General features: G+C 32.3%; 1 pseudogene; it reads left to right on the top strand.

The window, feature by feature from the left end:
* Window positions 1-1,209: 1,209 nt before the first annotated feature.
* The window catches only part of LOC142330945 (T-complex protein 1 subunit beta-like), a 53,444-nt pseudogene continuing 41,583 nt past the window's right edge, over window positions 1,210-13,070 (top strand).

Genomic DNA, 13,070 nt, shown 5'->3' with positions numbered 1-13,070 from the left:
AACAAATTCCTTATGGATAATGCCTTTGATGTCGAAAAAAAAACAGTCATCATCTACTTCACGTTGCTACAAACTTAGCGTGCTTATTTGGCCGCAGTGAACTTGGCGACTTTCACTGCGACGACTGCTGCTTAGTTTCAGGATCATACCCATGTCTCATGACCGGTTATGATGTTGGAAATGAAGTTAGGGTCATCTCTTGTTGAATTTTTCAATTCAGCTATGCGATTTTATTTCTGGTCGCTGTTCAACAGTCTCGGCACGAATTTTGCAGCAATGCGTCTCATGTTCAAATTGTCCGACAAGATGTGTTGCACGGACCCATATGACATTTGTATGATTGCACAAACATCACGGATTGTTTGTCTACGATCTACAACAATAGCCTCTCGCACTTTCGCGATGTTTTCCGGTGTTGCGCTTGTTGATGGTCTTCCTGAACGCTCATCGTCATCGACTGTCGTTCGTCCATCTTTGAATCGTTGTACCTCAAAAAAGTTTTACTTTTACTCATAGCATTGTCACCAAATGCTTCCACAAGCATGCGATGGGTTTCTGCACCAGTTTTTTTAAGCATGAAGCAAAATTTTATGCAGGTTTCTATGCTCTTTAAAATCTGCCATTTAGAACTTCGCTGAAGCAGTAAAACACAACGCTACGCAACCACACGAAAGTCAACAATGCAGCCTCTCACCATCACAGCTGTTGGAACACTGATTCACAAAGAGTACTGTTAGCCACATCTAGCGGCAGCAGGTCACACTAGCAAAGTTCGAGTGCGAATTCAAATTCCTCAAACTTTTGGGTAGCACCTCATGTATATATATGTGAGTATATATATATATATATATATATATTAATTTGGGGATTAATGGTTATTTAAAAAAAACAATTCATTAGAGTTCTGTTCCGAATTTCTAGAACTCTATAATGAACCCACTGGGTTGGTCTAGTGGTGATCGAGAGTTCCAGCATTCAAATCCTAGTAATGTCACTTATTTTTACACAGATTTAAATACTAGATTGTGGATACTGGTGTTCTTTGGTGGTTGGGTTTCAATTAACCTCATATCTCAGTAATGGTCAAACTGAGATTGTACAAGACTACACTTTACACTCATTCATATCATCCTCATTCATCCTTTGAAGTATTATATGAACGGTAATTACCGGAGGCTAAACAGGAAAAAAGAAAGAAAGAATTCTGTAATGGGTTGTATGCCTGGTAGTAGGGCAGAAAGAGTCTTGGTTGTACGTCCCAGTGCAAGCTTGACTGTATGTAGTGAGTGATGTGCTCAAGTGTGTTTGGCCTTCTGTACTTTTGTTTATATGACCCATTGAATTATTGGCACATAGCCTGGGGAAAACGTATTACTACCTGTATGTGCTAACTCGGCTGAATGGCCACCGACTGCATGTTTGTCTGTCTGGATAGATTGGCCCACTGTGTATTGGACTTATTTGGTTGAATGGTCTACTGTATGCTTGGCTAACTGGTTTGATTGGCTCATTGTATGCTCAGCTGCCTGGGTGGAACTGCCCATTGTATTCTTGGGTATATGGCTTGCTGAACACTGGATAAATTTCAGGCCATTCACTGGTGGGTTTGGCCTACTATACTCTTGGCTGTCCCAAATATCCTGGTCTGGGTTGTACGGCCTCTTATATGCTTTCCTGTGTTGCCAGTACTTTGCATAGTATTCCTAGTCATTCACTAGAATGTTTGAACTGCCGAGCTCTTGGCTATTCCACCTGTCCAGCTCTGGGCTGTTATAAACTGGATAGTATTCTTTGTCATTCACTGGACAGCTGCCTGATTGGATGTTGGTAAGTCTACAGGATATCTTTTATGCTCTAGAACTTCGTAAGGATCAATTTTTGAAAGAAAAATCAAATAAATATTAGGCATGTACGTACAGCTGCTCTCAACTATCTGTATACTGCACACAAGAGCAAGAAGATTAAAATTATATTATTTCACACATATCTAGCAGTGAAATCCAGTTTTATGAATCTTGAGTTCAATTCTGCACAGAGTTATTTATGTTTACTAAAACTTCATGGTTTTTGTTAGTACCATCTTTTAACAAGCTCAAAAAACAGGAAATATGTTTAATGGTGTATTGAAATTTCTGATTAGAAGCATATTTATATTGAATACTGTGGAGATACTAAGGAGCAGTAGTTTTTTTTACTATATATTAACAGACCTTTCTATTACTCTATAGTGACTGGGTCCAAACCAAGTCATTTGGGACTTAAGAAAGAATCTAAAATCGTTTGGATTTGTGGAACAGAGGTCCAGAAAATGTGATGTACAAATAATTGCTGAAAAATAAATTCTGATTGATACATAGCGTTTCAGTTGATTTTGATTTACCAGACAAGCCAAAATATTTGTATTAAAATGTATACTGAATGAACTTACTTTTACACAATCATTTAAATAAATATGTATCACAAAAATTTATTTTTCTATAAAATTTTATTATTAAAATCTAGTTTAAAAAAATATTTTTTTAAACTTTCAAAATACAAGTTGTGTATGGGCCATGTCATTTTAACAGGTTAACCATCATGAGGGGTTCCTGAACCTGTCACTGCATTATCTTAAATTGCTGAGAGAAATGTCGGCTGGAAGGCCAATTTTGCTAGCATTCTTTTTTTTTGCTGTTATTAAATATATTATGTTACTTTATGGGAAAGCATCCAGAATTTTACGTAACTGAACAGTAATAACTAAAAACATATGAGGGGTCAACAGACCTTTCCAGCTGTGGAGTTGACATAACACACTTTATATTTAAAAAAAGAAATAAAATTCTCTACACCATTTATAAGCCTATGAACATCATAACATTTTGTATTTACTTTACCAGGTAACATTATCATTACAAATTTATGTCTGCTGATCAGTTCACCAACCTACAACTGGATCTACTTTTATTATATTTTAAAAGACTTTTCTTATATCCCAGTCTATAATTTCACTAACAAAATACACTATAAAACACTAAATGTAAAATTCACTAAAGCACATCACCCATTTAATTTTGTTTTCTTGTCTACTTAGGTTTTTGCAGCATGTGTTTTATTAAAGCATATTGGTAATTAATTTATCAAAATTGGTAATTATAATGTTAAAAAATTGGTAATATACATGTTTGTTTATAATCATACTTTGTAACTACATCAAATAAACAAATCACAAACCACAACAGAAAACATACATCTTGATCTGTTACAAATCTCATAAATTAAAATTACATTGTCTATTCAACCAATGTAATAAAAAGTTATGAAAACATTATTGTTTAGTAAGTTGTTCCTAGGGAATAGGTAAGATTTTATTATTTTGATTTAGTGGGTTGTAAAATTTACTAAAATCATGCTTTCCTAATTCTAAGGCACTTTCATATTCTTTGGAGTGTTTTACGCAGTTTAATATATATGTGCTGGTGCTGTATGAATATCTGAACACACCCAATCTGTTTCTCTTATTAGCTGATGTGAGGGATTGTATAACCCTTCAATGCAGTAGCGACACTTTTATCTGGGGGGTATGATAACCCCTTATAGCAATAATGGCACTAACATAACTGTCATGGCAGTCAATCTTTAAATCTCTTAGTGCTTATGACCCATTTTTTCGAAATAGCTTGGAATAGCAGTATCATTTGGAAGTAACTGTTTTGTGTCAGAACATGTATAATCATTATGTGTACAGTACCTAATATACTTTAACCTTAATCATGTTATATTAAACATTTTTTATATAAATTAATAATTTAAAGATGTTTACTAGAAATCATCAAGTATTCTAATGTGCTATTGCCTTCGAATTTTCTATTTGTTTGATAATATACTCTAAAAGTCTGAAGGCTTGTACATGGGATTGCAGTCTGTAGATTATTGCATTAAAATAATCTCAAGCATTTGAAATATATATATTGCTTGTAAATATTATACACAAATTCTCCTGAGTGGTGAGGATCTCCATCAAAGTGTACTGTAAGTGCAAGATACTTGAAGAAACTGATCCCACAATGCCCTGCTCTCGTGTGTGTTAAAGTTGCTACTTTAGATTCAGTCTTTTCCATGTGTGCACATTCTGAAATTAACTTTACTTAAATTATCGTAGTAATAAAGTAATCATTTTTCATAAAAATATGTATTTTTTATGGCTTATTAAAGTTTAGTGACTTTTCCTGACTTTTAAGTCAAAGAAATAATCTTTTTGATTGAAAAATAATATAATCTTTTTTTGTTATATATTCTACTGCAGCTAATTAGTCAGCATTACCATTTTTTTTTTCAAATAAATTAATTCTAACTAAAATAACTGACTATATAAATAAACTGTAGCTAATTATATAGATAGTAGAAATCTTGTGCTTGTATGACTCATCTGAGGAGAGTTACCTTTAGAGCAGATGACTTTATCAAAGTCAACAGTCATTGACTTCATGAAGTTATTGGATTAAAAAACAAAAATTAATCTAGAAAACTTTCTTTTCAATTCTTATTGGATATTTTAACTGTGTACTAGTGTGTATATATATATATATATATTATATACACGATTCCAAATATATAATATAAAATATGTAATATGCAACTGGAATTATAAGCACAGTAACTAGAAAAATATTTTGTAGGACTACAAATTAAAAAAACTTTTTTTTTAAACAAACAATACCTTAATTGATAAAAATAATTATCACCTAAATAAATTATTTCTAAAAACAACTAAGAAACAACTTTGTTTTTGCCACATATCAATTATTTTTTTGTTGTATCAACATGTAAAATCTTATCTTGCAAAAGAATATATCTGCAAAAACTGATTAAATATAGTCACAGTAAAACATAATTTTTTATATGGTGATAACAAATTAACCTTTCATAATGAGAAGTACTTATGTTGTGACACTTTTTGTTTGTTTTCTCATCTCATAAATAATTTTTTTTAAATTTACAATATTGATTGTTTTATGTGATTAAAACATGTATATCCACATAATATGAGAGTTTAATTTAATTAAAAAAGTTTTTTTTCTGTAATGTAAAAAATTACAAGCACTAATAAAACATGCACACACATAAACAAAGAATTTATAAATAATTTAAAACTGGTTATGAACTAGTAATTATTATAAAATAAGTTAGTAATAAATAAAAATGTTATAAAACCCATTAAACCAAACAAGTGTGCATCCTTTGCACCACCACATCCTTGAAATAATAATGTGTGAAATCCTAATTTAATGTAAATAAATTCAAACCAAATTCAGGGATGGACTGCTATCATTATGTGGTACAGTCAGGTTGTACCTATACAAAACAAAACTTTATCAATTTTTATGTTGTCATTAAATACCTGTGTACATAATTATAGTTAATATACAAAAGACTGCTTACCAGCAATTGGCTTTTGTAAATTAACTATAATTATGTACTTATAACAATGGGCCATGCTTAATAAAATTACCTGTGTATACCAATCTCTATAAATAATGATTAAGGTTCAAATCCTAGTAAGGTAGTTATTTTTATACAAATCTCAATACTAGATCATAGATACTAATGTTCTTTGGTGTTGTTTCAATTAATCACACATCTTGGGGATGGTCGACCTGAGACTACAAGACTACACTCCATTCACATTAATGATTTCCTCTAAAGTAATCTTAACAATGGTTTTGGAGGCTAAACAGAAACAGAAAGAGCTTTACTCTGAATCTTATTAAACATAAAAAAAGAGGTTTTCTTAATGACAAAAGAACATGGCAGTGATATGCTATTACCTAGAGCTGCAGGAAGTTATATAGATATTTATTTCTTTTAATACCTGTTGCATTCGATGATCATATTTCACATGTGATCAGAAGCAATAAACTAGCGGCAATTAGGGAAATATTTTATGGCAAATATTAAAAATTATTATAATACCTTAATTTGTTACTGAAGATGAATATTACATGGATATCGTGAGAATTGTTCATCGATTCAATATACTTGCCAAATATGGCGTAAAGCTTCATCAGACTGGTCTAATGCTTAAATTACTTAACTGATTTTCGAATCAAAGGTTCTGAGGTTCAAATCCTAGTATAAGTAAGTTACTTTTTTTACGTATTTGAATAGTATGTAGTGTATCAGTTTACTTTAATGGTTGAATTTCGATTAACAACACATCCCAGGAATTGTTGGCCTTTTATTTTAAATTTTGCCTCATTTTACATTTCATCCATATCATTGGGCCATAGGAGGTTTCTCAAAAAAGATTGTAACATTCACAGTAGGAAAAATCTGATGACACCACAGGACTTGCTTGTACTTATATTAAATTATATATTTTTTTCATATTGGATTATTATTTATTACAATCTGAGTTTAATAAATCAATACATTTAAATTAAAAAAAAAAAAAAACTCTTTCCTTGTATGATACAAATTTTTCATTAATTAAACTGAAACCAATGAAAATAAGTACCACTTATAAGTGGTACCAATAAGTTCTTATTGAAACTTGCTGCCGCAGTTATGAAAAAGTCCAAAATCCAGATTTTTGGTACAGTTGATTGCAATCAAAAACGGGGGTGTATAACTGGATCCGAAATTTTAACATGCTACGGCTAATCGTTTTTGAGTTGTGCGAGATACAGACGTCACGCCGAAACTAGTCAAAATTAATTTTTCGCGATCGCATTACTTCGTACAAGAAAGTAAAAATAAATGACTTTGAAGAACAAACCTAAGAACCAGTTGTTAATACAAACAGAAAAGTAACTTTGACAATCGGTTTACAAGTTTGTTTCTTGCTACATTGTTGACAGACAAGAAGCTAACTTTTATTGGGATGGTAAGGAATGATTTGGAATAGAATGATAGAATAAGAGATTTGCCATTTTGGAAGAAGATACTGCAACGACTGACAAACTTCCTGCAAAGATAGCTTAATTAGATGAAAAATCTGTAGCGCTTAACGCGTCCGTTGGTTCTACGGGAATTACGCATCTGTCGATTCCACAATTTAAGACCGGTAAATTGTATTTAACCCATCATCGCTACCAATATGAAATACGGTTACGAGGTGTGCGAGAACTTACCAAAGTTATTTTTTTTCAAACAACAATATTATCCCCTTCAAAGTAGTTCCCTTGGGCAACTATGCACCGGCGGAGTCGTTGTTCCCACTCCTAGTAGCAGCGCTGGAAGGCTTCAACTGGTCGGTCACAGTCTTTTGAATATTCTCCAGAGTTCCAAAATGACGTCCTTTTAAGACACGTTTCAATTTTGGGAAAAGAAAAAAGTCACAAGGACTCAAATTAGGTGAATAGGGGGGGGGGGGGGTTGAGGAACCGTAGGAATGCGTTTTGAGGTCAAAAATTCCTGGAAATGGAAATGGCCGTGTAACAGGGGCATTGTCATAATGCATCCACTCTGTAATTCTGGTCTCACGCGAATCTCTCTTTTCCTGAGCCTTTCAAGGACACCTTTGTAAATCACTTGGTTAACATTTTGTCCTGGAGGAACAAATTCTTTATGCACGATACCCCTACTGTCAAAAAAGCAAATCTGCATGGTTTTGATCTTTGATTTGCTCTTTCGACATTTTTTCGGTCGAGGAGATGACAGAGTGTGCCATTCTTCGCTTTGTTTCAAGATCGTACTCAAATATCCAGGATTCATCACTTGTGATCGATCACAGAATTGAAGAATTCTTGTTCCTCTCAAGAAGATCAACGCACACGTTTCTTCTATTGCCCTGTTCCGTTGTGAGTTTTTTCGGCACCAATTTCGCATGTCAAAATTTGATGTACGGTAAAAGTGTTTAAATTTAACTCTCATCATCCTTATTGTTAAACGACGGTCTGATCTCACAAGAACGCTCAACGTTTTCGTCAGATTTTGAAGCTGAAGGTCTCCCTGAGCGAGGTTGGTCTTCAACGTGTTCTCGGCCTTTCAAAAATGATTTGTGCCAGCGGAAAACTTGCGCTCTTGATAAGCAATGTTCCCCGTAGGTCTGTTTCAACTTTTCGAAGGTCACACTCGCGGATTCCCCAAGTTTAACACAAAACTTGATTACACAAGGTCGCTTTAAATTCCGATGCTCCATTTTCGTAACACACAAAAACACAACTTCACTGATGGCGCTGTCAAAAACAACGTGTTAGCGGAGTTGAAACTCGTAATGAGCATGTGGAAAGGATGAACAAACCGATAGACACAACGTTGCCAGATCGCTCGCAGTGTTGACAATCTCATTACTTTTCTCACGCACCTCGTAAGCTATTTTTATTGATCATTTTACGATCGGTTTTCACTGGGAAAACGATCGTTCAGTACTTGAATGATTCAGTAAAGTAAGATTACAGGAAGTGTAAGAAAAGGGGTAGACTATACTCATTCACTGTAGCAGAAGATTTACGTGTTATTGCTTATGCAAATAAGCACGGAAATTGTTCTACAGGCAGAACCTGCATTCGTGAGTAGCAAAAGTAAGAAAACTAATGTCTCGTAACTAATAAAAACAAGAAAACATTTTGGCGGAAATATCTTGAAGAAAATCTTGCAGTTCATTTAAGTAATGTTCGTCAGTTAGGATACGCGACTTCAATAGGTATGAGTCGGATGAAAGCCCTGAAAATTGCTGATGAATCCTTTCAGTATTGAAAGGATGGCATCTTTTACGTTGGAAAGTCAGCACAAAATTTGGCATCTTCATCTAAGATCTGTGTTTCTGGTGGTACTGGAATTGGAATCTCTTGGCTATGTGGCACTGGCTGCATGGCAGAGGGAATATCAGGGTATTTAACAGTACACCTTTTTATCAGTTATCCCAGATATCTTTATTACACATAAATAACTGTTTGTGGTTTGATTCTTTGGTCTCTCCAAACTTTTGGAATTGCAAATGGCATGTGACAAGATCTATTTAGCCAACTAGTCAGCAATGTTACACAAGAAGCACAGTAATTATAAGGATCCCAACTGATTTGTACTGATCACCTAATTTAATTCAAAATACAGTTTGTATGACATTTTTATCGATGGAGTTATATTTCTTTTCTGAGACTAGAATGTTAACTTACCAGAGGTAGTAAAAATTATTTGAATGATTAATGCAACTTTGAGGCATTGTTAATATAATACAATAACTAATGTATTTTAAAACGAAACACTTTGTAAACACACTAATTTAATAAAAAAACACTCAATTTAATGAACAACATATACTCGCAAATACGAAAATCAGCTACAAAACTGAATGTTACACACATGAGAACTCGCATATTATTTATACACGAAACGTGTTATTGAGTATACCTTAAATATTTACTATAGCTGATTGTAGGTGCGCGGAAAATAAATTTCTGTGTGAATATTAATAACAGTGTCTCTAAAAATATTGCGCGGTCGCGCACCCGCGCAACCTAGAGGAAACTAAGCTTATACCTAAGTACATGAAGTACGTAGAGTATGTCAACGGTTATCCGAAATGTTTCTTTTCTAATCAACATAAGCAATGTCGACTATCTATAAAAACGAATGATATAAATTAAGTTTGGCTGTGCAACATTTTTAGAAAATTAAAAATATATTAAAAAATACGTTCATTGAAACTAACAAAATTCATATGGTCATAGATATTTTATATCATTTCTTCAGAAGTAATTATAGATTAAAAATGTGATTTTTGGCATTATAATAAATTACTTTACTAATAACTTCAGCGGCATAGTATTTGTCATTGCTTTATGTGGGTGGATAACCTGCTTTCCGTTCACCAGAGTTGAGTTTCTCGAGCTGTGAGGTTATATTGAAATCGTTACATCGTTTATTGTATAAATAATTTCAGAATGGTAAGCTTAAGTTGAATCATTTTATATTCATCCCTTTTAAATAAAATTATATGCATCTTTTAATCATTATAATTACTTATTTAATGCACTTACGACGAACATGATAAACCGGATGGTTCACATGCTTGTAACTGTAAACTAAACTTAGAAATTTGTAATAGTACACATGTTTTGTTTTAAAACATAAGTTTGTTTTTCCTTTGTGAATGTATAGTCGGTTCAGTTGTAAAAATCAAAGGTAGTTAATTATTGAGTGAGTAGTATGGTTTTTTATAAATATTTTTCATGATTTCGTACTAAATGGTTCATTTCTTCATTCGGTTTTATTTTGAAGTTAATGTACCTGCAGGACGTTTTTTTTATGATTCGGGGTGGTTCTAAAATTTGAGATTTTCTTAAAGTAAAGAGAATATTAATTGGCTAATCCGCTGTCATTGTTATGACACTCATTTATAATCAGTTTTAAGAAATGATATAAATACGTGTGAAATATAATGACGCTATTTTCATTTTATATATATATATATATAATATCTGTATCTAATATCCTCCTTAGCAGTATAAATTGCACATTTACGCTGTCACAGAAGATTGATTATAGTCTTGAATGATCTTTTATGTCATTCCCAGGTATGGTAGCAGATTCTGTTTTTTGTATTTGATGGTTGTAAATGCCTACTCTGTATTTTGAGTATATAGAATGATTAAGTTTCATTTAGTTTTCAGTGTATAAGTCTTTATTATTATTTCAGGTATCTGATTTTATTTATTTTTTAGGTGTCATTAAATCCTGTGAGAATATAAAAAAATGAAGCAGCTGAGGAGAAAGCTGAAACAGCTCGGATATCTTCATTTATTGGAGCAATTGCTGTTGGTGATTTAGTTAAAAGCACTCTAGGGCCTAAAGGAATGGATAAAATACTAGTATCATCAGGACGCAATGAAGGTCAGGTTGAAGTTACAAATGATGGAGCAACCATTTTAAAAAATATTGGAGTGGATAATCCTGCAGCTAAGGTTTTAGTTGATATTTCTAGAGTTCAGGATGATGAAGTTGGTGATGGAACAACTTCTGTTACTGTGTTGGGTTTGTAAATTTTTATTAATTTATTTGCTTAATTCATTTAATATTTCATGATTTTTTTTTTAATGTTTATTAATTTATTTTCAAGAAAAGTTCGTTGAGCTCGGAAACTATTAATTAAAAAAAATTAACTTGCAGTGAATTTTTTGATTTTAATTAAAGAAAATTGTTTTCTAATATCTGTTAAAAAATGACATTTATTGGTACTTACTGGTTATCTGCCTGCCACGTACAATCGTTTAAGTGAATGTTTTAACCAAACCACTTGCTAGTCTACTACAATTCATTGCAACTTACCTCACAAGTTTTTTGCAGGTGGCCAATGCTCTTAATCCCCTCAATTATAACGTCAAATGCATAGTTTTCATGAACACTTTGCTCCACATGAACTCCGCTAAGTATGACTCCAGATATAATGGTGGTCTGTGCCTTTGTGCTGCTAGTTCTGCTATTTTATGGAGCCCTGCGTGTAGTTAGATCGATGAAGTTAAGACGGCTGTTCACTTGTAAGTGCTTGAATTCTGCATCTTCGATTTTATATGTTATATATGCCCTTCACAAGTCTGTGTACAATGTTGATCCTTCCATCACATACTTTTAATTTCTTTCATCAACATTGAAAATGAACAATCGGGAACGCAAACGAGAAAGCATTCCTTGGTTTCTTTACATGTACCGCCATAAATCCATTGTTATGACAAAATTCGCCTGGCATTATTTTTGCGCCTTTTAAACATGACTTCGTCCAATTCAATGGTTTTCCAACAATACCAATCTTTCGATCATCCTTTTGTAAGAGAACATCCATGCATATTTCACGTAAATAGTTAATCTAGTCAGCTGTCATTTCATCTGACATATCCAGTTCCCATTTACACCATGTAATCAATGATGTTTCTTGCTCCCACAAATAAATAAAATATACTTCACTTAAGAAAGGTAATCTGGAATTTTGGAACCAGTTTTTAGTACGTTATGCAACCTAACCCATAAGTACATGGCAGGCAGATAACAAATAAGAACCCATTTATTAAAAAGTATTACTCTAATTTAATGATCTGTTGTAAAAAATTACATTTTCAGAATTTATTACTTTATCAAAAGCAGTTAGTAGAAAAATGTAATGGAATTAAGACAACCTACATTAGCTTTCATAAATCATGTTTTGGTAATTGTGTAATGTTTGTTGTCCACCTTGGATTTTTTTTTAATCGGAATTCCTTTTTTCATTTCTAATAACTCATTTTAGTCAGAATTTTTTGCTACTTGCAGGTAATTTACAAGTGTCATATAAATTGCTATGAAATTTAGATTATTCCATTTATGTGTGCATTATTTTTTTCAGAATTTTGCCTTATTCATCTACACCATTTTATAATTTTTTAACATTTGCAGGATTTTAGCTGTATCAAATGCGTGGAATGATAAAAATTTTATTTAAAACATTTAGTGTGTTATATTGTATTCTAGTATCTGAAAGTGTCAAATACTTTTTTATTAAACATTCAAAAAAATTCTGTTTACAGTTCTCAACAGTGGTGTTCAAACTAACATTTTCCATTGAATATTGTTAAATGATAGGCTAAATAATAAATGATTAAACAAATTGTATAGTTAAGAACATTTTATTAATAATTTTCTTTTTCATATACCTCAGATTCTTCAACCATTAATACTAACATTTCTTAGCCTATAATATTATATTCCAAAATTGGCTTATGTTTATTGAAAATTACTCGTGTAGATAAACTGAGTTAATTTATTCTGTTACAGATTTAGTTCTTAATGTTAGGATGGTATGACATCATTGGTACTAACATAATATTCTGAAATGAGATATCATATATTATATTAATATGTTACCAAAAATGTTGCTTTTCTTTAACTCATAATGGCTTTTTTTCATGTTTGTCCTCAAATCTTGCATTCTTAATTTAATATACTTCTGACATTGCCGATTGATGAAGTTTAGCACAATTACTAATAGTAAGTGGTGGTGACAAAACAATATTCCACCATTACTTTTGCAATCACCCTTTACCGGAGTAAATTAACAGTGTGGGTGTAAAGTTGCAAAATCTGCAAAATGATGTTATGTTTTGAAATCCAAATTAACC

Source organism: Lycorma delicatula, chromosome 10 (genome assembly GCF_047948215.1).
Source record: "Lycorma delicatula isolate Av1 chromosome 10, ASM4794821v1, whole genome shotgun sequence".
In the NCBI taxonomy this organism is placed as follows: domain Eukaryota; kingdom Metazoa; phylum Arthropoda; class Insecta; order Hemiptera; family Fulgoridae; genus Lycorma; species Lycorma delicatula.
Note: the sequence above shows the minus strand (reverse complement) of the source record. Positions and strands in the feature narration are given on the sequence as shown.